The sequence below is a fragment of the Chiloscyllium plagiosum genome, unplaced genomic scaffold (genome assembly GCF_037043375.1).
Source record: "Chiloscyllium plagiosum isolate Xiang-an unplaced genomic scaffold, Cpla_swu_hap1 HiC_scaffold_16, whole genome shotgun sequence".
NCBI lineage: Eukaryota > Metazoa > Chordata > Chondrichthyes > Orectolobiformes > Hemiscylliidae > Chiloscyllium > Chiloscyllium plagiosum.
This window is the reverse complement of record NW_028270154.1, coordinates 16123389-16147438: the sequence shown is the minus strand read 5'-3', so window position 1 is coordinate 16147438 and position 24050 is coordinate 16123389. Positions and strand designations below refer to the sequence as shown.

The 24050-nt window shown below is 42.9% G+C and overlaps 1 long non-coding RNA gene across 2 annotated transcripts in view; it reads left to right on the top strand.

Moving 5' to 3' along the window:
- LOC148147484 (uncharacterized) overlaps window positions 1-19225 on the top strand; it is a 130650-nt gene extending 111425 nt beyond the window's left edge. Inside the window, exons 1-3 of one of the 2 annotated variants that reach the window (XR_015759703.1) lie at window positions 5168-7083; window positions 18424-18489; window positions 18750-19225. This is a non-coding gene — a long non-coding RNA (uncharacterized LOC148147484). Of the gene's footprint in view, window positions 1-5167; window positions 7084-18423 lie in introns of those variants that run through there. The other variant, XR_015759704.1, reaches the window with a different exon arrangement.
- The last annotated feature ends 4825 nt before the right edge of the window (window positions 19226-24050 follow it).

The window sequence follows — 24050 nt, the reverse complement described above, 5'->3', positions numbered from 1 at the left end:
GTGAAGTGTCTGATGGGTTTGAGGATATGTCTGTGGGAGATCTGGGGAGTTTGAGGATGTGTCTGTATGGGATCTGGGGGTTTGAGGATGAGTCTGTGGGCTATCTGGGGTTTGAGGGTGTCTCTGTGGGTTTCTGGAGTTTGAGTATGTGTCTATGGGATGTCTATAGGGTTTGAGGATGGGTCTGTAGATGATCTGGTAGGTTTGAAGATTTGTTTGTGGAGGTATCTGGAGGTTTGGAAGATGTGACTCTAAGGCTGACTGACTGGGTGGGTTACTGGAATAAGACCTGACAGGGGAACAGCTTTGACAGATCTCTCCAATGAGCCAACAGCAGCCTGGCATGGTTCCCCAGACACCCTGATATTCAAGAGGCTGCCACTTGGAAAATGGTGAAAATATCATTGACATCAAGTGAAAAATCCAAGGGATTCCATTATTTGCTAACATTCGACTGAAGGGGTTGGGGTGCAGGATCATAAGAAAGTTTGAGGTTGACAGGAGGGTAGACTCAGTGTGTAATTTAGATGTTCAAAGTTAAAAATCACACAACACCAGGTTATAGTCCAACAGGTTTACTTGGAAGCACACTAGCTTTCGGAGCGATGCTCCTTCATCAGGTGATAGTCACCTGATGAAGGAGCGTCGCTCCAAAAGCTAGTGTGCTTCCAATTAAACCTGTTGGACTATAACCTGGTGTTGTGTGATTTTTAACTTTGTACACCCCAGTCCAAATCATTTAGATGTTGTTTGTTTGCTCAAATCCAGGTGGGAGTGAATGAGAGGTGACAAAGATTATAGAGGAGTGGATGCTAGAGGGTGAAGAGTGAGGAAAGTGGGGTTAGAAAGGGACGAAGAGGTAGGGAAGGGGATAAATGGACAACATGAGAAAGGGCAAAAGAAGAAGGGGAAGAAGTGTTCCACTTCCCCATCTATTCTGAGACCACACATTGGCTCTGCTCTTCAAATGTAGTCACAATTTCCATAGGTGACCCTGAACTGTAGGGTTTTCCAGTGTGCTGAAACGTGGATGCAGACTCGATGGAGACCAGTTGTAATATAAAGCAATATACAGAAAGCACCGATTGAAAAAAACCCCAATGACTGTTGAATATTGCACCAAATAAATTGCACTCAATTAGCTCAGGTTTTCTGAATAGCAATGTTTTTTTGACCACTCCTTCGCTGTTCATTCACCAACTGAAACGTCAATATAGATTCCACCCCATAATGAAACACGCCCGAAATCTGTTCAATATTAAAATGTTCAGAAACTCTGAACCAAACAGACGGAGCTTGTGTCCACAAGGTCAGGAATATTCTTAGTGTTAGAACACCCGTTCTCCCAAACTATATCTGTTATTTGCTTTTCATTCATAAAAGCATGTGCAGTTTTTGCTATTTTGTTCAAGAGAAATGCTAATAATTGCTATATAAACACAACCCAGGAACCCAGATTGGTTCTGGCTAGGGAGCATTTTCTCCAAACTAATGTCTAATGGAGCCAAACAAGGAGTTGCCTCTCCTGACACAGCAGAACACAAGGAACATTCAAATTATGGAAATGAAATGGGTATTTCATGCTGCTCCAGATTGGCCACATCTTCAGCCAATTAACATTCCTTTAAGGGTTTACGGCCCACTGCTGGACCCTGACTTCAGCGTCACCTCATAAAAAACACAAACATCAATTCAGGCAACCCATTACCGTCATTCTAATCGCATTAAAGCAACATCCCCATGAGTAACTGCATCACTCTTAAGACAAAACAGATGAAGAAGGTGGGGGAATCGAGCAGTCTTTGTGTGAACCGGTTCTGCTGCAGACCCATCGATTGCACCGTTGTCATATTTACTCAAACCCAGGCCATTCCGTTTATGTACCCAGTGCTGTACTGCTGATGGGGTCTGATAAAGTGCCCTGCCTGCTACTATCTGAGAGCCGTGGTCCTGTCACTGCTCACACAGAGGAAGGGAAGTCCTGTTAGAGCAGATTTAATAATGTGTGTGGGTCAACAGGTCACAGCCTAATGGCTTCCATCTTTCTTTTGTCACTGGCTCCTAAACTATTTGGGGAAAGCAAGATGATTCTGGATACTGCAGCATGGGCATTGACAAACTGCAGTCGAATTTCTTGGTCCACCTACGCCTGCCCCCCCCCCAGTGGGGCAACAATCTCCTTTTGTATTTCGGGGTGAAATTCGCTCCTTTTGTAGATATGAAGAAACTGTCTCCCCTCTGCCTTCCTCATGTAGCCCCTGACCAACAATCCTAATCCTAACCCAGATCAGAGTTGTGCTGGAAAAGCACAGCAGGTCAGGCAGCATCTGGGGAGCAGGAAATCGACGTTTCGGACAAAAGCCCTGATGAAGGGCTTTTGCCCGAAACGTCGATTTTCCTGCTCCCCGGATGCTGCCTGACCTGTTGTGTTTTTTCAGCACCACTCTAATCTAGACTCTGATCTCCAGCATCTGCAGTCCTTACTTTCACCTAATCCTAACCCACACGCGGAGTTGAAACTCAGGGCATTGTCCGAGTGAAATTGGTATATAGGCTTTTGAGGCTGTTCAGATATTGGTTGGGGCTCAGGACCTAGGGGGAGGGAGGGGTGTTCCCAAGTCATACAGCACAGAAACAGACCCTTCAATCCAACTCATCCATGCTCACCAAGATTCCCAAATTAAAATAGTCTAATTTGCCTGCATTTGGCTCATATCCCTACAAACCTGTCCTATTCATGTACCTGTCCAAATGTCTTTTAAATGTTGTAACTGTATCTACAGCTACCACTTCCTTTAGCAGCACATTCCACACATGAACCACCCTCTGTATGAGAAAGCGGCCCCTGGATCCCTTTTAAATCCTTCCTGTCACCTTAAAAATATGCCCCCTAATTTTGAACTCGCTATCCTCGAGAAAAGACCCTTGGCTTTCACCTTATTTAGACCTGTCATGATCTTAAAAACCTCTACAAACCCCTCAACATCCCACACTCTGGTGAAAAAAGTCTCAGCCTATCCAGAAACAAAACAGAAGTTGCTGGAAAAGCTCAGCAGGCCTGGCACCATCTGTGAAGAGAAATCAGAGTTAAACTTTTCGGGTCCGGTGTCCTTTTCCCAGAACAGTCTCCGTAGTTTCTCAGTATCTACAAAAGGAGTGAATTTCACCCTGAAATACAAAAACAGATTGTTGGCCCATTGGGGTATGTGGATGGACCAAGACATTTGTCTGCAGTCCTTTTAGTTTTTACCCAGCCTATCAGCCTCTCCTTATTCCCAGGACACAGAGAAGGGGGTGGCATCTAGACCAAGTGTGGGAAAGATGTTTAGGCCCAGTGCATGGGGTATATGCCAAGACCCACTGTAGGGTGGGCTGGGGTTAAGGTGGTTTTCATTGATCAGTCATGTGGAAATTCCAATGGATTTGGTGCCACCTTCTGGTAGACACAGAGAACTGTTCAGCCTTTATAATGGAACAAGTCAGGGTCTCGGAGAAAGTGAGGACTGCAGATGCTGGAGATTAGAGTCGAGAGTGTATTGCTGGAAAAACACAGCAGATCAGGCAGCATCCGAGGATCAGGAGAATTGACGTTTCGGGCAAAAGCCCTTCATCATCACCAAAAGCCCTGATTAAAGGTTTTTGCCCGAAACATTGATTCTCCTGCACCTTGGATGCTGCCTGACCTGCTGTGCTTCTCTAGCACCACACTGGACAGCAATCCAGTTAATCTCAATTCCTCCTGCACTTTTTTCCTAATATTTATCTAATCCTCTCATTAATCTTACTATTGATCCTGATTCCAAATAAAAGGAAGGAGATAAAAGGAAGAGAGAGGCATGCAAAGTATCACCAGGAGGTAAACTGATGGGGGCAAGTGACTGAGATTTCTGCTAGGTCCAATTTTCTGCAAAAAGTGACTGAAAAGAAGTGGCTGAAAAGGTAGTGGTTATATTTATTATTGGGTGTTTTTAATAGCAAATCTGCTCTTCAAATAGCAATGTCCAATTCCTCACTGAATTATTGTCTCAATTCTCCTGTTTTATAATGGATGCTGTGTACACTGCTATAAGGATAATAAAATGTATCTGTGTTAATTGTTCACTTCATGCAATTTTGTTATTTGTACTTGACTTCTGAAACTGTACCTGGTCTCTGACTGTTTATGTCACTTCATCTCCTCACTTTGTTCTGACCTCGAGTCTGCGAATTTTTAATAGTCTGCCTTCCATTATTTTTAAACAAATCATTCCTTCCTTCACTTTAGAACATAAGAACGAGGAGCAGGAGTCAGCAGTTCAGCCCCTTGAGCTAGTTTTAGAACCCGTCATGACAGCCTTTGTTCGTGTGATGGTTTTTAATGGCTACTACTTTGAAAGTGGAAGCAAGTTATAGGAAACGTCACATGAATACTGTGTGTACAAGCACCAGAACGCTGCTTCCCATAGGAATAAGACAATTTTGACCCCAGTAGAGACCAGGAACACATTTTATTGTCTTTTGTTCGAATCCAGGTATTTACTAAAAAAAATGAAGCCATAAAATTCAAGGATTTGGCATCTTATGTCTCACAGTCAATACGGAAGGGTCACCTTTAAGAGACACGTTTATAATATCATTGTCATGTCACAACATGTGATCTGAGGATATAAAGATTTCAGACTCCATCTAACTTAGGATCTCTTGAAGCAAGACACATGAGGAGCATGCTCTCCTGCTTTAAGCACATAATACTAGCCCAGATATTTCTTTATCAGGTAATGTAATAATTGTACATAATAGCCAGCTGTGATTAATGACTAACTGTTTCAATGCTACACAATCCACCTCTGGTCTCTTCTATTATGAGAGATCAAAAAAGCATTGCCACATCAGGTAAAATACCATACTGGAGGGAAACCAGGGTTAGCAGCAACAGCTGTCAATAGGTATATCCAACACTCTTAGCTGTAGTCAACAAAGTGCAACAAGACAACAAATCTATAATAGAACAGTTTGTCATAACTACTGAAAAGCATCTGGCATCAAGGGACTTTTTTTGTTTTATTCATTAGTGGGACATAGGCATTTCTGGCTGGACCAGCATTTATTGCTTCTTTCTATTTGCCCTTGAGAAGGTGGTGCTGAACTGTCTTCTTGAACCACTGCAGGCCATGTTCTGTAGGTAAACTCACAATTCTCTTATGGAAATAAGACATTAGACTTTAAGGTCTGCATTTTCTCTATCCTCATGTAGTCCTATACTTATAGAGTCATACAGTCATAGATGTGTACAGCATGGAAACAGACCCTTTGGTCCAACCCGTCCATGCTGACCAGATATGCCAACCTAACCTAGTCCCACATGCCAGCATCCAATACACGTACCACCCTCTGTGTGAAAGGTTTGTTCCTTAGGTCTCTTTTATACCTTTCCCTCTCACCCTAAACCGATGCCCTCTAGTTCTGGACTCCCCAAACCCAGGGAAAAGACTTTGTCTATTTACACTATCCATGCCCCTCATAATTTTGTAAATCTCTATAAGGTCACCCCTCAGCCTCCGCATCTTTCTGATAGGTAGGAGGCCAGAGTTGCATGTAATATTCCAACAGTGGACTAACTAATGTCCTGTACAGCCGCAACATGACCTCCCAGCTCCTGTACTCAATACTCTGACCAATAAAAGAAAGCATACCAAACGCCTTCTTCACTATCCTATCTACCTGTGACTCCACTTTCAAGAAGTTATGAACCTGCACTCCAAGGTCTCTTTATTCAGCAACACTCCCTAGGACCTTACCATTAAGTGTATAAATCCTGCTAAGATTTGCTTTCCCAACATGCAGCACCTCGCATTTATCTGAATTAAACTCCACCTGCCACTTCTTAGCCCATTGGCCCATTTGGTCAAGATCCTGTTGTAATCTGAGGGAACTGTCCACTACACCTCCAATTTTGGTGTCATCTGCAAACTTACTAACTGTACCTCTTATGTTCGCATCCAAATCATTTATGTAAATGACAAAAAGTAGAGGACCCAGCACTGATCCTTGTGGCACTCCACTGGTCACAAGCCTCCAGTCTGAAAAACAACCCACCACCACCATCCTCTGTCTTCTACCTTTGAGCCAGTTCTGTATCCAAATGGCTAGTTCACCCTGTACTCCGTGAGATCTAACCTTGCTAATCAGTCTCCCACGGAGAACCTTGTCGAACGCCTTACTGAAATCCATGTAGATTACATCTACCACTCTGCCCTCATCAATCCTCTTTGTTACTTCTTCAAAAAACTCAATCAAGTTTGTGAGACATGATTTCCCATGCACAAAGCCATGTTGACTATCCCTAATCAGTCCTTGCTTTTCCAAATACTTGTACATCCTGTCCCTCAAGATTCCCTCCAACAACTTGTCCACCACTGACGTCAGGCTCACTGGTCTATAGCTCCCTTGAGTACATGTGACAATAAATTCTAATTCTCATGCTGTTAAGGGAGAGAGTTCCAGCATTCTGATATAGTCACACTGTAGGAAGAGTGATATATTTCCAAATCAGGATGCTGAGTGACTTGGAAAGATGCAGTCGCATCTATCTGCTGTCCTTGTCCTTCTAGTTGCTAGTTGTCATGAGTTTAGAAATTGCTGTCTAATGACACTTGGTGAATTTCTGCAATGCATTGCAGAAATAATGGAGGGAGTAAATGGTTGTGGATGTGGTGTCAATCAAGTGGGCAGCTTTGTCTTGGATGGTGTAAAGCTTCTTGACTCTTGTTGGAGCTGCACCCATTCAGCCAAGTGGGGAGTATTTCATCATACTACTGACTCATTTCTTGTAGAAGGTGGAGAGTTTCAGTGAGTCAGAGAAGCGTTACTTACTGCAGTATTCTTTTACTTGTGCTTTTAACCATTGTATTTATGTGACTAATCCAGTTCAGTTTCTGGACACAGATAACCCCTAGAATGTTAATTGGACATGCCTTTGCAGGAAATCTGATTCCAAAGGTTGAGCCAGACCCCAGACCCAGAACAAAACACTGTGACCAACAAGGCATCACAACACTGGCAGCAAGATAAGCCAAAAGCACATCAAAGTCAACCAAGTGAAAGGTAAATTTCATAAGGTGATCAAGCTTTCCATATTGTTAACCTCACACAGCATGTCGGTGATACAAGGCAATCAGAAACTTTTACAGCCATTTATATCATATGTGCTGATGGGATACCTGAAAAGCTAAAATTGACAAAGCAGTTAGTGCCAATATAAACCACCACAAATCCTGAAGGACGTGTACCTCAGCAAGCAGTGCTCCATGGTTACCACCTACAAGGGTCCATCTCAGAGCACATAACAGATTCCATGCATTGGCAGAATCATACAAGAGCGCCACTGTGCAAACTCACCCTGCTTCCCAATATCTTCTTTCTGGTAAATACCAACAATTACAACAATGGCAAAACTGCAGCATGTATAGTCACAAACTCATCAGATTTAAACCACACCCACTGATCTCACACACAGTAAGTGAATCAGTCAGTGATCGCCAAGGATATCAAATAGAAGTGAGATACAAGCTAGGTAGCAGGATGATTATGTCAGACACAATGACCAGCTAAACCAAACAGAGCAGCATATTCCTTCTGGTCTACTCAGTATTGTTCTAAACTGCAAAACTAAAAATGTTCTCAAAGTTATCTGCTACACTCTGACCAGAACCAATGTGAACAGCTGTAATCAGCGAGTGCTTCGAAGTGAGCAACTAGAGTAGTTGTAAAAGTCCATTTTACCTAGGGATGGCCTGACAGTAATGGAATACTTGAGAACATTTGTTCATTTCGGTTGTACAGAAATGAACTTAGTATATTTTTGCTTTCCATTTATTGTGGGATGTGGATGTCACTGGCTGGGTCAGTCTTTATTGTCCGTTCCTAGTTGCCCTTGAGAGGATGGTGGTGACCTGCCTTCTTGAACCACTGTTATCTACACATTATGGGTAGACACACAATGCCATTAGGGAGGGAATTCCAGGATTTTGACCCAGTGACATTGAAGGTAAGACGATATATTTCCAAGTCAAGATGGTGAATGGCATAGGTTGTCAGAGCATGTAGTCATGAGGAACAAAAACAGAAAGTGCTTGAGAATCTCAACAGGTCTGGCAGTATCTGCAGCAAGAAAGCAGAGAGTTAATGTTTTGAGTACTGAAGAAGGGTCACCAGAGTTGAATTTTTAAGAACAAAGAACATTTACAGCCCAGGAACAGGCCCTTCGGCCCTCCAAGCCTGAGCCGATCCAAATGTACTGTCTAGACCTGTCAGTCAATTCCTAAGCATCTGTTTCCCTCTGCTCCCCACCTACTCATGCATCTGTCCAGATGCATCTTAAATGAATCTACCATGCCTGCCTCTACTGCCTTTGCTGGCAATGCGTTCCAGACGCCCTCTGTGTGAAGTACTTGTTGCGTGTAACCCCTTAAACTTTCCACCTCTCACCTTGAAAGCATGACCTCTCGTTATTGAATCCTTCACCCTGGGAAAAAGCTTGTCTCTATCCACCTTGTCTATACCCTTCATGATTTTGTAAACTTCAATCAGGTCCCCCCAATCTCCTTTTTTCTATCTAATGAAAACAAACCTAACCTACTCAATCTCTTTTCATAGCTAGCACCTTCCATACCAGGCAACATCCTCGTAAACCTTCTCTGTACCCTCTCCAAAGCGTCCACATCCTTTTGGTAATGTGGCGACCAGATCTGTACACAGTATTCTAAATGCGGCCAAACCAATGTCTTGTACAATGTTAACATGACTTGTCAGCTCTTATATTCAATACCCCGTCCAATGGAGGCAAGCATACTATATGCCTTCTTGACCACTCTATCAACCTGTGCAGCAACCTTCAGGTACAATGGCCCTGCACTCCCAGATCTCTCTGCCCATCAACTTTTCTCAAGGCTCTTCCGTTCATTCTATAATTTGCTCTGGAACTAGTCTTGCCTAAATGCATCACCTCACATTCGTCCGGATTGAAATCCATCTGCCACTTTTCCACCCAATCTCCAGTCTATCTATATTCTCTTGTATTCTTTGACAGTCCCCTCTGCTACTCCACCAATCTTCGTGTCATCTGCAAACTTGCTGATCATACCAACAGTACCCTCTTCCAGATCATTTATGTATATTAAAACAACAGTGGCCCCAACACTGACCCCTGTGGAACACCACCGGTCCCCTTTCTCCATTTTGAGAAACTCCCTTCAATTAATACTCTCTCTCTCTCATGTTGCTCAACCAGTTTTTTATCCACCTAGCTAGAACATCCTGCACACCATGTGACTTCACCTTCTCCATTAGTCTACCACGGGGAACCTTATCAAAAGCCTTACTGAAGTCCATGTATATGACATCAACAGCCCTTCCTTCATCTATCAACTTGGTCACTTCCTCAAAGAACTCTATTAAGTTGGTAAGGCACGATCCCCTCCACACAAAACCATGTTGCCTATCACTGATAAGCCCATTCTTTTCTAAATATAAATAGATCCTATCCCTCAGTGCCCTCTCCAGCAACTTTCCCATCACCGACATCAGTCTCATTTGTCTATAGTTATCCGGAATATCCCTACTACCCTTCTTGTACAGGGGGACAACATGATCAACCTTCCAGTCCTCCAGCACCTCATCTGTATTTAAGGATGCCACAAACATATCTCTCAGGGCCCCAGCTATTTCCTCTCTCACCTCCCTCAGCAACCTGGGATAGATCCCATCCGGTCCTGGGGATTTGTCCACCATAATAACCTCTAGCCTACCCGACACATCTTCCCTACTTATGTCAATGTGATCCAGACTAATCAAACTTCTATCTCTAATCTCAAGATTCATCATGTTCCTCTCCTCAGTGAACACTAATGCAAAGTAATCATTCAGAATCTCACCCATTCTCTCTGGTTCGACACACAGCCTTCCTTCAATATCCTTTAGTGGACCAATCCTTTCTCTAGTTACCCGCTTGCTTCTTATCTAAGAATAAAATGCTTTGGGATCCTCCTTAATTCTGCTCGCTAAAGCTATTTCATGACCCCTTTTAACCCACTTGATTCCTTGTTTAAGACTTGTCCTACTTTTCTGATATTCCTCCAGGGCCCGTTCTGTTCTTAGCTGCCTGAACCTTATGTACGCTTCCCTTTTCCTCTTGGCTAGTCATACAATTCCTCCTGTCACCCACGGTTCACGAATCTTGCCCTTCCTATCCTTTGCCTTCAATGGGGCATGCCTGTCCTGCACTATCTTTAACCTATCTTTGAAAGCCTCCCACATCTCAAATGTGGACTTCCCTTCAAATAGCTGTGTCCAATCGACATTTCCAAGCTCCTGCCTAATTTTGATATAATTGGCCTTGGCCATGTTTCGTGCTCTTCCCTTAGGACCACCCTCATCTTTATCTACGAGTATTCTAAAACTTACAGAATTGTGGTCACTGTTCCCAAAGAAATCCCCCACCGCACCTCCTACCACCTGTCCTGGCTCGTTTCACAGTACCAGGTCCAATATCGCCCCTTGCCTCATCGGACTATTGGCATACTGCTCTAGAAAACTCTCCTGGACGCTTCTTACAAATTCTACTCCATCCAGACCTCTGACGCTAAGTGTATCCCAGTCAATGTTGGGAAAATTAAAATCTCCCATCACCACTACCCTATTGCCTCTACATCTTTCCATAATCTGTTTACCTATTTGTTCTTCTACCTCACGCTCACTGTTGGGAGGCCTGTAAAACAGCCCCAACGATGTAACTGTACCCTTCTTATTTCTCAGCTCCACCCATAATGCCTCACTACCCAAGACCTCCATAGTGTCCTCCTTTAGCACAGCAGTGATATCATCCCTGACCAGCAATGCAACTCCACCCCCCTTTTACTTCCTTCCCTGTCCTGCCTGAAGCGTCTATATCCTGGAACATTTAGTTGCCAATCATCATGCCCTTCCTTCAACCAAGTCTCTGTAATTGCAATAACGTCATACTCTCAGGCACCAATCTAAGCCCTATGTTCATCTGCCTTACACACTATACTCCTTGCATTAAAGCACATGCATCTTAACTCTGTTATTTCTCCAGGGGTGCTGTCAGACCTGGTGAGTTTCTCCAGAGCCTTCTATTTTAGTTTTTTTATCGACAGAATTCACATTTCTTTGATCTATTTGAGGTAGTTATGAGACTTTGGATGTTACCTGCACAAAACAACTTATGCCACTCGATGGAGCCTGATCAAACTAAAGTGTTAAAGTGCTGGTGAGTCTCAGCAGGTCTGGCATTATCTGTGGAGAGACAAACGGAGTTAATGTTTCAAGTCCAATATAATTATTCTTTGGAATGCCATGAGTGTAATTTTCTTTTGAGAGTACTTATATTTATGTTGTGTTTCTTTCCTTATGTCTTAAAGTTTAGTAACATTAAAGATTATTTTAGTTTATGAATCATAGTATCCCTACTTTGTGGAAACAAGCTATTTGACCCAACAAGTCCACACCAACTCTCCAAAGACCATCCCACCCAAACTCATGCCCCACCCCCACTCTATCCCTGTAATCCTACATTCTCCATGGTTAATCCAAATAACCTATACATTATGCACAATTTAGCATAGCCAATCCACCTAATCTGCACATCTTTGGACCGTGGAAAGAAACTGGAGCACCCAAAGTAAACCCACGCAGACACAAGGAGAATTTGCAAACTCCACACACACCCGAGGCTGGAAATGAACCCAGGTTCCCTGACGCTGTGGCAGCAGTGCTAACTACTGAGCCATTTAGGCAAGCATAGCATGGCAATGTAAGTTTCTTCCAGCTCTGAGGTCTTCGACTGTGTAATTGTCCTAACTGAAGTAGCCAAGCATGAAAAGAGCTGCTTATGACTAGGTACAACGAGATGCACAGCAAATGTTTGGGTTGTTGGTGAGTGAGAAAATTCAGTGCAGTGAAGGGAGAGATGCCATTCTGTCAGTTTACGTAAGAAGATTGGCTGAGAGAGGAAGGCTGAGTCCAGGGCTTTGGAGAGAGGGGCACAGACAGTTCAAGTTACCGGGGATCATGTTTTTAGATGACCCAAGATCATTGGCTAAGTAAATTTCAACCTGTACGACCAGTATCAAAAGCAGCCAATCAGATGCAAAGACAATCCCAATTAACCTGTTAGTTAATTCCATACTAACAATAAGAAATTGGTTTCTTGGCTAATGATTGCTGTCAATTATAAAAATGGTCCCACCTATTCAGCAGTACAGCTTGGGTACAAGCAATTTTAGAAGAGCAATCATGATAGGTGATTCATTAGCTATCAAATAGGTAAGTATTTCAAGGGGCATCGACATGACTCTTGGGTGTTGTATTATCCTCCCTGGATGCCAGGATCTAGGGTGTCAGAGCACCCTGGGGAAGAGGATCAGTAGTCAACATTCACCAGATGGGTACAACAGATTGTTAGAAAGACAATTGTGGTTGTATGTAAAACATTTCATGAGCAAGGTAGAAAATTAGCAAGCAAAAGTAATCTATGGATTACTCCCAATGTTTTGTGCAAGTAAAAACAGAAAAAGGAGCAAAAAGTAAAGGAATGTGTGTATGGAAAGTTATGCAGGACGGAGAGCTTTATATTCTTTGGGTGTCAGGGTTGGCTTTGTGGGAGGTGAAACCTGTACAGGCCATATGTGTTGCACCTAAATAGAGATGAGACTGAGTTTCTTGTAAGTGGTTTCCTAGAGCCCAGTTCAGTAGATGTATGGGAACCAAGAAATAAAGAGCATTATCACAACACTGGGAGAAATACAGAGTGCTAGAATAAGAAATAGTAAGTTAACTGGTGAGGTCAGAAAAAGGGAGAATTAGACTTACTGTGCATGCATGTAAGTGAAGAAAGTGTGGTAAGTAAGAATTATAAAGTTGTGAAGTGAAAGCACAATGGTGTAGCTGTAACAGAGAGGCTCAATGAGGGGCAAGGCTGGATGTTAAACATTCTTATGTTCAAAGATGTTAGAAAATGGAGATAAGTGTAAGGAATAATGGTACTGATTAAAGAAAACACTGCATTCCTTCTAACTTTTTCTCTTCACTTCTCTTTTTCTCTCTCTTTCCCTCTCAGGTCAGCTATGCCAGATGTCCAACTTCCTGTTAGTAGATTCTTCCAGTTACCTGCAGAGTCGTAGCGTTGTACAGTGCAGAAACAGATTCTTTGATCCAACCAGTCCATGCTTACTGTGTTCCCAAACTAAACTAGTCCCACCCGCTTTTGCTTGGCCCATATCCCTCCATTCCTTTCCTATTCATGAACTTATCTGAATGTCTTTTAAATGTTGTAACTTTACCCACATCCTTCAGTTTCTCTGGCAGATCATTCCACACACAAACCACTCTGTGTAAAAAATCTGTCCCTCATGTCCTTTTTAAATCTTCTGCCTCTCACTTCAAAAATATACCCTTTTGTTTTGAACTCCTCCACCCTCGAGAATAGACCCTTGTCATTCACCTTATCTGTGGCCCTTAGGATTTTATAAATCTCAATAACCTCAACCTCCTAAGCTCCAATGAGAAAAACTCCCAGATTTTCCAGTGTATTTTTATGTCTCAAACCCTCCATTCTCGGCAACAATCCATGTAAATATTTTCTGAACCCCAACATGACATGCAAGCTCTGATACTCAAAAGTCTGAGCAACGAGGGCAAGCATGCTCAACGTCTCCTTAACCAACCTGTTTACCCTCAATGCAAGTTTTAAAGAATTATGAAACTGAAGACCTAGATCTCTTTGTTCTACAACACTACCTAGGACCATGCCATTAATTGTATAAGTCCTGGCCTTGTATGTATTACAAAAATGCAATACCTCACATTTATCTAAATTAAACTCCATCTGCCACTCAGCTCATTGACCCAATTGATCAAGATGTTTTTGTAATCCTAGATAACCTTCTTTACTGTCCACTACAGCATCAAGTTTGGTGTCATCTGAAAATTATTAGCCATACCTCCAATATTCCCATCCAAATCATTGATGTAAATGACAAATAAAAGTGGATCCAGTACTGATCCCTGTGGAACACCAATGGTCACAGGCCTCCAGGCTGAAAAAAGACCCCTCCATCCTCACCTTCTGTTCCCTACCTCAAAGTGAATTTTGTCTCCAAATGACAAGATCACTCTGAAACCCATGTGATCGAAGTTTATTAATTAGTCTAGTATGTGGAACCATTCTGAAGTCCCTCTAACATAACACACAGAATTTGAACTAAATACTGCTTGAAAGAAAGGTTTTCTTCATTTGACTTCTGAAAATTCAAAATAATAACTAAGCTGTCAAGTCACAGAACCACTCTCAAAAATCTATTCATTGCAAACCATCACAGTATAAATTCTGATTCTATTAACACTCCAGAGCTTTGTAAACATCTGCTATCTGAAATAAATTAGATTAGATCACTGTTTTAATCTGAGGCAAACTTCTTCGCTGTCCATTACACCTTCAATTTTGGTGTCATCTGCAAACTTTCTAGGTGCCACAAGGATCGGTGCTGGGTCCACTACTTTTCGTCATTTATATAAATGGTTTGGATGTGAGCATAAGAAGTATAGTTAGTAAGTTTGCAGATGACACCAAAATTGGAGGTGTAATGGACAGCGAAGAAGATTACCTCAGATTACAACAGGATCTTGATCAGATGGGCCAATGGGCTGAGAAGTGGCAGATGGAGTTTATTTCAGATTAAGGCGAGGTGCTGCATTTTGGGAACACAAATCTTAGCAGGACTTATACACTTAATGGTAAGGTCCGAGGGAGTATTGCTGAACAAAGAGACCTTAGAGTACAGGTTCATAGCTCCTTGAAAGTGAAGTCGCAGGTAGATAGGATAGTGGAGAAGGCGTTTGGTATGCTTTCCTTTATTGGTCAGAGTATTGAGTACAGGAGTTGGGAGGTCATGTTGCAGCTGTACAGGACATTGGTTAGGCCATTTTGGAATATTGCGTGCAATTCTGGTCTCCTTCCTATCGAAAGGTTGTTGTCAAACTTGAACGGGTTCAGAAAAGATTTATAAAGATGTTGTCAGGGTTGGAGGATTTGAGCTATAGGGAAAGGCTGAACAGGCTGGGGCTGTTTTTCCTTGAGCGTCGGTAGCTGAGGGGTGACCTTATAGAGGTTTACAAAATTACGAGAGGCATGGACAGGATAAATAGACAAAGTCTTTTCCCTGGGATCGGGGAGCCCAGAACTAGATGGTATAGCTTTAGGGTGAGAGGGGAAAGATATAAAAGAGACCTAAGGGGCAACATTTTCATGCAGAGGCTGGTACATGTATGGAATGAGCTGCCAGAGGAAGTGGTGGAAACTAATACAATTGCAACATTTAAAAGGCATTTGGATGGGTATATGAATAGGAAGGGTTTGGAGGGATATGGACCGGGTGCTGGCAGGTGGGACTAATTAGATTGGGATATCTGGTTGACATGGACAAGTTGGACCGAAGGGTCTGTTTCCATGCTGTACATCTCTATGACTCTATGACTCTATAACTATACCTCTTATGGTCACATCCAAATAATTTATATAAATGATGAAACGTCGTGGACACAGCACCGATCCTTTAAAATAAAAAAAAATGATCTATCTCGTTCTTGAATATATGTTCAGGTACACTGCCTTTGTGTGAAGAAAATGTTCTTCACCTTGGTCCTAAATAATCTACCCCGTAACCGGAGATTGTGACTCTTGGTTCAAGATTGTACAACCAAAGGAAATAGTCTGCCCAGCACTGTTAGAACTTTACATAGTTCAGTCAGATCCCTTCTCACCCTTCTAAACTCAAGTGAATACAGGCTCACTCAAACTAATCTCTCCTAATAGGGCAATTCTGCTAATATTTCTATCAGCCTAACGAACCTTTGATCCATGGAAAGAATATCCTTTCTTCAGCAAGGAGACCAAAACTGCACGTAGTGCTCTGGGGGCAGTCTCACCAAAGCCCTGTATAAAGTTAAAAATCACACAACACGAGGTTATAGTCCAACAGGTTTATTTTGAATCTGGATTAGTGGTGCTGGAAGAGCACAGCAGTTCAGGCAGCATCCAAGGAGCAGCGAAATCAACATTTCGGGCAAAAACCCTTCATCAGGAATAAAGGCAGAGAGCCTGAAACGTGGAGAGATAAGCTAGAGGAGGGTGGGGGTGGGGAGAAAGTAGCATAGAGTACAATAGGTGAGTGGGGGAGGGGAGGAAGGTGATAGGTCAGGGAGGAGAGGGTGGAGTGGATAGGTGGAAAATGAGATAGGCAGGTAGGAAAAGTCCGGACAAGTCATGGGGACAGTGCTGAGCTGGAAGTTTGGAACTAGGGTGAGGTGGGGGAAGGGGAAATGAGGAAACTGTTGAAGTCCACATTGATGCTCTGGGGTTGAAGTGTTCCGAGGCGGAAGATGAGGCGTTCTTCCTCCAGGCGTCTGGTGGTGAGGGAGCGGTGGTGAAGGAGGCCCAGGACCTCCATGTCCTCGGCAGAGTGGGAGGGGGAGTTGAAATGTTGGGCCACAGGGCGGTGTGGTTGATTGGTGTGGATGACCCGGAGATGTTCCCTAAAGCGCTCTGCTAGGAGGCGCCCAGTCTCCCCAATGTAGAGGAGACCGCATCGGGAGCAACGGATACAATAAATGATATTAGTGGATGTGCAAGTAAAACTTTGATGGATGTGGAAGGCTCCTTTAGGGCCTTGGATAGAGGTGAGGGACAGGTTTTACAGTTCCTGCAGTGGCAGGGGAAGGTGCCAGGATGGGAGGGTGGGTTGTGGGGGGGCGTGGACCTAACCAGGTAGTCATGGAGGGAACCTGCCTATCTCCTTTTCCACCTATCCACTCCACCCTCTCCTCCCTGACCTATCACCTTCATCCCCTCCCCCACTCACCTATTGTACTCTATGCTACTTTCTCCCCACCCCCACCCCCCTCTAGCTTATCTCTCCATGCTTCAGGCTCTCTGCCTTTATTCCTGATGAAGGGCTTTTGCCCGAAATGTCGATTTCGCTGCTCCTTGGATGCTGCCTGAACTGCTGTGCTCTTCCAGCACCACTAATCCAGAATCTGGTTTCCAGCATCTGCAGTCATTGTTTTTACCAGGTTTATTTTGAAGCACTAACTTTCGGAGCTCTGCTCCTTCATCAGGTAGCTGTGGAACAGGATCATAATGAGAGTTAGACATCCCTTCTTCTGAACTCTTAGTTCTGATTTTCTTCAATTCTGCTGTCTCATGAGATTCTTGGTTTCCTAATGTTTCTGGGAGGTTATTGGCACCCACTTTGTGAAGACAGAATCATCATTTAGATTCAATTCTTCAGCCATTTCTTTGTTCTTCATCGTAATTTTCCAGGCTTCTGCCTGTAATCTACATTTGGCTTTACTAAGCTTTTCCTGTCATTTTATACGTTCCTTGCAATGTTACTCTATTTCCCCCTCTTCATTAAACTTGTTGCTATTGCAATGGATTTTGATTGACTGACATTGAAGGAACAAAGGTACAGTTCAACATCATAAGGGTGAAGGTATTCTTTGAGGAGATAATGGAAAAGAGTTAGTAAGGTTAATATGGTCATGTTGTACACTTAGATATTTCAAAAGGCTTTTGATAACATAGCTTTAAGATGAGGACATGTGGAATCAAGGGACAAATAGCTGAATGGCTAAAATAGATCTCACACAAAGTCTGAAGAGTAGTTTGTCAGGTTAAAGGAAGGAAGAAAATGATATTACAGAAAAAACTGAACATTAACCATAGTTGTTCATAGCTTACATTAGTGAGTTGATTTTAGGAATTTGTAACTTCATGTCAAAAGTTGCAGATGATGTCAAATTGTGGATTTTGGTTTACGGTGAGAAACAGTGCAAACGTTAACATAGGCAGTCATTGGACTTTTTTCACTGGAGCATAGCAGGTTGAGGGATAACTTTGTGGAAGTTTATAAAATAATGAGGGCTACAGATAGAGTTAATGGTAGTTGTCTTTTTCCTACGATGAGAGATTTGAAGATAAGGGGCCACGTTTTTAAGGTGAGAAGACAAAGATTTTAAAAAGATGTCAGGTGTAAATGTGTTACACAGAAAACATTTTTCGTGTGTGGAATGAGCTTCCTGAGGAAGTGGTAGATGTGGGTGTAATTACAATGTTTAAAAGACTTATGGATAAGTACATGAATAGGAAAGGTTTGGAGGGATATGGGCCAAGAGCAAGCTGGTGGGAATAGTTTAGTTTGCGATTATGGTGGTATGGACTGGTTGCACGAAAGTAGTATCACTCTATGACTCTATTAGAAAATCTGCAGACTGGACAATTAAACAACACATAACATTTTTTTTAAAACCCTAAATGTAGTTTGGTGAGAAAAATAGTATCATTGTCTCCATCTTTTTATTTATTTACAGGATGTGGTCAGCACGGGCAAGCACATCATTTAGTGCCCAATTGTAATTGCCCTGGAGAAGGTGGTGGTGAGTTTATTTCCTGAACTGTTGCACTTCGTGTGATACCTTGTGTTGTGATACTGTGCTCTAAGCTCTAAGGTTCTAGGATTTTATATCAACATATGACTTCAGAGCAGGAAGCCTGCTTTGGTATTCAATAAGGTATTGCTGATCTGCTTGTCACCTCAATCTCAAACCTCAAATCAACACTCCCACCCACATGTGACAACCTTTCACTATCTTGCTTACCATGAATCTAACCATTACCATCTTCAAAATATCCATAGGCTCTGCCACCACCTTATCAAAAGAGTTTCAAGGAGCCTTGACTCTCTGGGAGAAAATCTGCATTTTAAATGAACAACTTTGGATTTTTAAATAGCAGTACCCAGTCCAAGAAGAGACCAAGTTAAAATTCCCAGATGAAGGAGCAGTACTCTGCAAGTTTGTACTTCCAAATAAACCTGTTGGACTATAACCTGGTGTCCTGTGATTTTTACCTTTGTCCATCCCAGTCCAACACCAGCACCTCCACTTCATTGAGACAATGAGAATTCTATAAGGATTGGTCAGGTAAATATGGAAGGAACATTTCCACTTGAGAGAGAATCCATAAATATGACGTATAATTAGAAATGAAACCAATCGAGAAATAAGGAAACATTTATTTAAAAAGCATGGTTAAAATGCGGAACTCACAACCATGTAAGATTGATGCAAATTTTTAAAAACTTATTAATAAAAGAAGCAAAAGTGATGTGAGGAAAATCTTTTCCCATGTTGAATGGTCCAGATCTGAAATGCATTGCCTGACAGTGTGATGAATGTAAGTTCCATTGAGGTATTCATAAAGAATTGGACAATGTACAAAGCTAGAGGGAGAATGCAGGAGAATGGCACTAAGTGAGGTGCTTATTTTGAGAGCTGGCACAAACACAATAGGCCAAATAGCCTCCTTCCCTGCTGTAACAATTTCATTTCTGCAAAGCAGCTTGGATATTTTCAAACGGATATTATGTAAGCATAAGATATGTTGAAAGGCCAGGATAACTTAAGCAAGACAAATTCACAAATAATATTCACTGCTTCTTCTGGTGTGTAGGGGAGTTTATATCAGAGTGGTGCTGGAAAAGCACAACAGGTCAGGCAGCATCCGAGGAGCAGAAAAATCAACTTTTCGGCCAAAAGCCCTCATCAGGAATGGAGGCAGGAAGCCTCCAGGGTGGAGAGATAAATGAGGGTGTGGGAGTGGGGCTGGGGAGAAGGTAGCAAAGAGTACAATAGGTGAATGGGGGTGGGGATGGAGGCGATAGATCAGAGAAGAGGGTGGGGGAAGGTAACAAAGAGTACAATAGGTGAATGGCATCTGGATGCGCTGGAGGGTATCTTCAACCACGTGGGAAGGGAAATTGCGGTCTCTAAAGAAGGAGGCCATCTGGTGTGTTCTGTGGTGGAACTGGTCCTCCTGGGAGCAGATACGGCAGAGGCGGAGGAATTGGGAATACGGGATGGTATTTTTGCAGGAGGTAGGGTGGGAAGAGGTGTAATCCAGTTAGCTGTGGGAGGCGGTGGGTTTGCAAAAAATGTCAGTATCAAGTTGGTCATCATTAATGGAGATGGAGAGGTCCAGGAAGGGGAGGGAGGTGTCAGAGATGGTCCAGGTAAATTTAAGGTCAGGGTGGAACTCCGCACCGCCCGATTCTACCTCCTTCCCAAGATCCACAAGCCTGACCACCCTGGCCAATCCATTGTCTTAGCCTGCTCCTTCCCCACCGAATTCATCTCCACCTACCTCGACACTGTCCCATCCCCCCTTATCCAGGAACTCCCCACATACGTTCGAGACACCACCCACACCCTGCACCTCCTCCAAGACTCACTACCATCCAAGGCCACAAAGGAACCTTCCACATCCATCAAAGTTTCACCTGCACATCCACCAATGTCATTTATTGTATCCGTTGCTCCCGATGTGGTCTCTTCTACATTGGGGAGACTGGACGCCTCCTCGCAGAGCGCTTCAGGGAACATCTCCGGGACACCCGCACCAATCAACCCTACCACCCCGTGGCCCAACATTTCAACTCCCCCTCCTACTCTGCCGAGGACATGCAGGTCCTGGGCCTCCTCCACCGCCGCTCCCTCACCACCTGACGCCTGGAGGAAGAACGCCTCATCTTCCGCCTCGGAACACTTCAACCCCAGGGCATCAATGTGGACTTCACCAGTTTCCTCATTTCCCCTCCCCTCACCTTACCCCAGTTCCAAATTTCTAGCTCAGCACTATCCTCATGACCTGTCCTACCTGCCAATCTCCCTTCCCACCTATCTGCTCCACCCTCCCCTCTGACCTATCACCTCCATCCCCACTCCCATTCACCTATTGTACTCTTTGTTACCTTCCCCTACCCTCCTCTCTGACCTATCACCTCCATACTCACCCCCATTCACCTATTGTACTCTTTGCTACCTTCTCTCCAGCCCCACCTTACCCATTTATCTCTCTACCCTGGAGGCTTCCTGCCTCTATTCCTGATGAAGGGCTTTTGCCCGAAACATCGATTTTCCTGCTCCATGGATGCTGTGCTTTTCCAGCACCACTCTGATCTAAACTCTGTGATCCAGCATCTACAGTGCTCACTTTTGCTTGGTGTGAAGGGGACCCAAGTGAACCCTCGTAATTACATTCAAATTGCGATCTGTCGATGCACTTTGGGGACTTGCACTGTGTTGGAGACAGTCAGCACTGCCTCCTTGACTTTCATCTTGAACCACTCTGAACTTAAGTAGCTAACTGGTGGCTACTCTAATTTGTATGTCCATACATAAGCTGTGAACAGCAATGTGTAAACACAATGTCATTTTGCTTTTTACTCACATTTGGAAAAAATGATGTGGAGGTGCCAGTGTTGGACTGGGTGGACAGGGTCTTATGTAACATGACATCAGGTTATAGTCCAATAGATTTACTTGAAGTCACAAGCTTCAGAACACTGCCTCTTCATCAGGCGAAGAGGCAGCGCTCCAAAAGCTTGTGATTTCAAATAAATCTATTGAACCATAACCTGGTGTCGTGTGACTTCTGACCTTGTCCACACTTGGAAAAGAGTGAACTTATTAGGGATAGTCTTGTCTCACAAATTTGTTTTGATTTTTTTGAGGAAGTGACAAAGATGATTGATGAGGCTGTGGCATTGGATATTGTCTAAAGTGACTTCATTAAAACATTTGACAAGATCACTCATGATGGGTTAATCCAGGTGATTAAGTCAAATTGATCCATGGTAAGTTAGATACAAAGTTGGCTTGGTTGTAGAGGAGTGGTTTACCGACTGGGGTGTGTGACCAGTCATTTTCCACAAGGATCATTGTTGGAATCTCTGTTATTTGTAATTTATATAAATGATTTGGATGAAAATATAGATGGCGGAGGTGGGTACTGGAGATGCTGGAGATTGCAGTCAAGATTAGTGTGGTGCTGGAAAAACACAGCAGGTCAGGCTGTATCCAAGGAGCAGGAAAATCGACTGGCATTCCTGATGAAGGGCTTTTGCCCAAAACATCAATTTTCCTGCTCCTTGGATGCTGCCTGACCTGCTGTGCTTTTCCAACACCACTCTAATCCTGAAAACATAGATGGTCTGATTAGTAAGTTTGTAGATGCCATAAAAATTAATGGAGTTGTGGAAAGTGAGGAAGTTCATCAAAGGATAGAGCACAATATAGATCAGCTGAAAATTTGGGCAGAAAAATGGCAGATGGAGTTTAATACCGTCAAGTCTGAGATAATGCATTTTGGGAGGTCAAATGCAAGAAGCAAGTGTACATTAAATGGCAGGACCCTTAGGAGCATTCATATATAGTGAGGATCCTGGGGTGTAAGTCCATAAAACCCTGAAAGTGCCAACACAAGTGGATAAGGTGGTAAAGATGGCATATAGCTTGCTTGCCTTCTTTGGTCAGGGTATTGAGTATAAAAATTGGCAAATCATGTTGTAGCTGTATGAAACGTTAATTCAACCACATTTGAAGTATTATGTCACCACACTATAGGAATGGTGTGGATGCTTTGGAGAGGGTGCAAAAGAAGTTTATCAGAATGTTTCAACAATTGGAGTGTATACGCTCAAAGGAGGGACTGAACAAATTTGAATTTTTTTTTGCTAGAGTGTCAGAGGCTGAGGGGTGACCTGACATAAGTATATAAGATTGTGAGGAGCATGGATAAGGTGGATAGTCAGAGTCTCTTTGCCAAGGTGAAAATGTCAAATATCCGGAGGCATAGGTTTAAAAGGAGAGGGGGAAATTTTAAAGGAGGAGTGTGAGGCAAGTTCTTCATGCAGAGGATGGTCAATGCTTGGAATTTGTTGTCCCAGGAGGTGGTAGAAAAAGAGGCATTTGGACAGACACATGATCAGGTGGAGAATAGAGGGATATGAACCATATATAGGCAGATGGAATTCATTTAGAATGGTAACATGATCAGCACAGACATGGCAGACCAAAGGACCTGCTCCTGTGTTGCAAAGTTGGAAGTATTTTTGATTATGGACCAAGAAATTGTTTTAAAATCAAGAATTGCTGAAGGATCATTGCATGTTTTTAAAGCAAGCAATCCGACACTCATTGTCAGTTCTCTTTGCACAATTACTGGTTCAAACTATAGTTGAAGCATAGTTTACAGATGAACTGGAGCCATATGGCTCCAGATGGAGATTCAGCCTCTGTGACAATTCTATGGCTTTAAGAGGTCTATTGTGTCCCTTTATTTAATGAACAGAGATTGAAACAGAGATACTGAGTTGTCTGCTCCAAGCCAATAAAGGAAACAGCTCATGAGGCCTTTGGATATTTTTTAACGTTGGAACATTAGAGGCAGCATGAATGGGTGGAGTCAGGCTCCCTCAGTACCAGGGTTTTAGATTAGCTTTCAGAGTTGCTTGGGTCTTGAAGGTGCATGTGGAAGCTATTACTCCTCTCTCTCTGTCACAGATGAAAGCTGGAGTTCGCTTTCCTGCCAGAATTGAGACAATCTATTTTATTGAATTTGCCTTTTCAAGGGTGTGTTTATAGGATGTTATTATATTGGAACAGTTGTCGTTTAGTAGTTAATAATCTGTTATTCTGTTAAGTTTTCCAATACACTTAATTTATTCCAATTCTTCTTTGTTTTGTTTTTATTTTAACTACAGGGTAAGAGTGGAGTGTATTTTGCTTAAAGTGTAAATTTAATTTCATCTAGAACCAGCTGCTTACACTTGCCTTTAAATAAGAGGAAAGTTAGGGTCTAGGCTACCTCCTTATTATATTTGAAGGAGGTTTGGTATGGTTCATAACTTCCAACATGTAACTGATTCGTCTGTGGACGAGTAACCATTTATTGATAACAAAAGCCTTCTGCTGTCAATAATTGTGATTCATTCTCAGCTATGTGAACAGCTTGTAGCTGTGAACTCAGAGGGAGAAGACATCAGACATTCACCAGATCAGGTGGTCTCTCTGTTCTCTGCTGTAAAAGCCACTTTACATGTGAATAAAACTGGTTTACCTTCCCTTCAGTAGTTGAAAGTTGAGACTATTCTGAAACC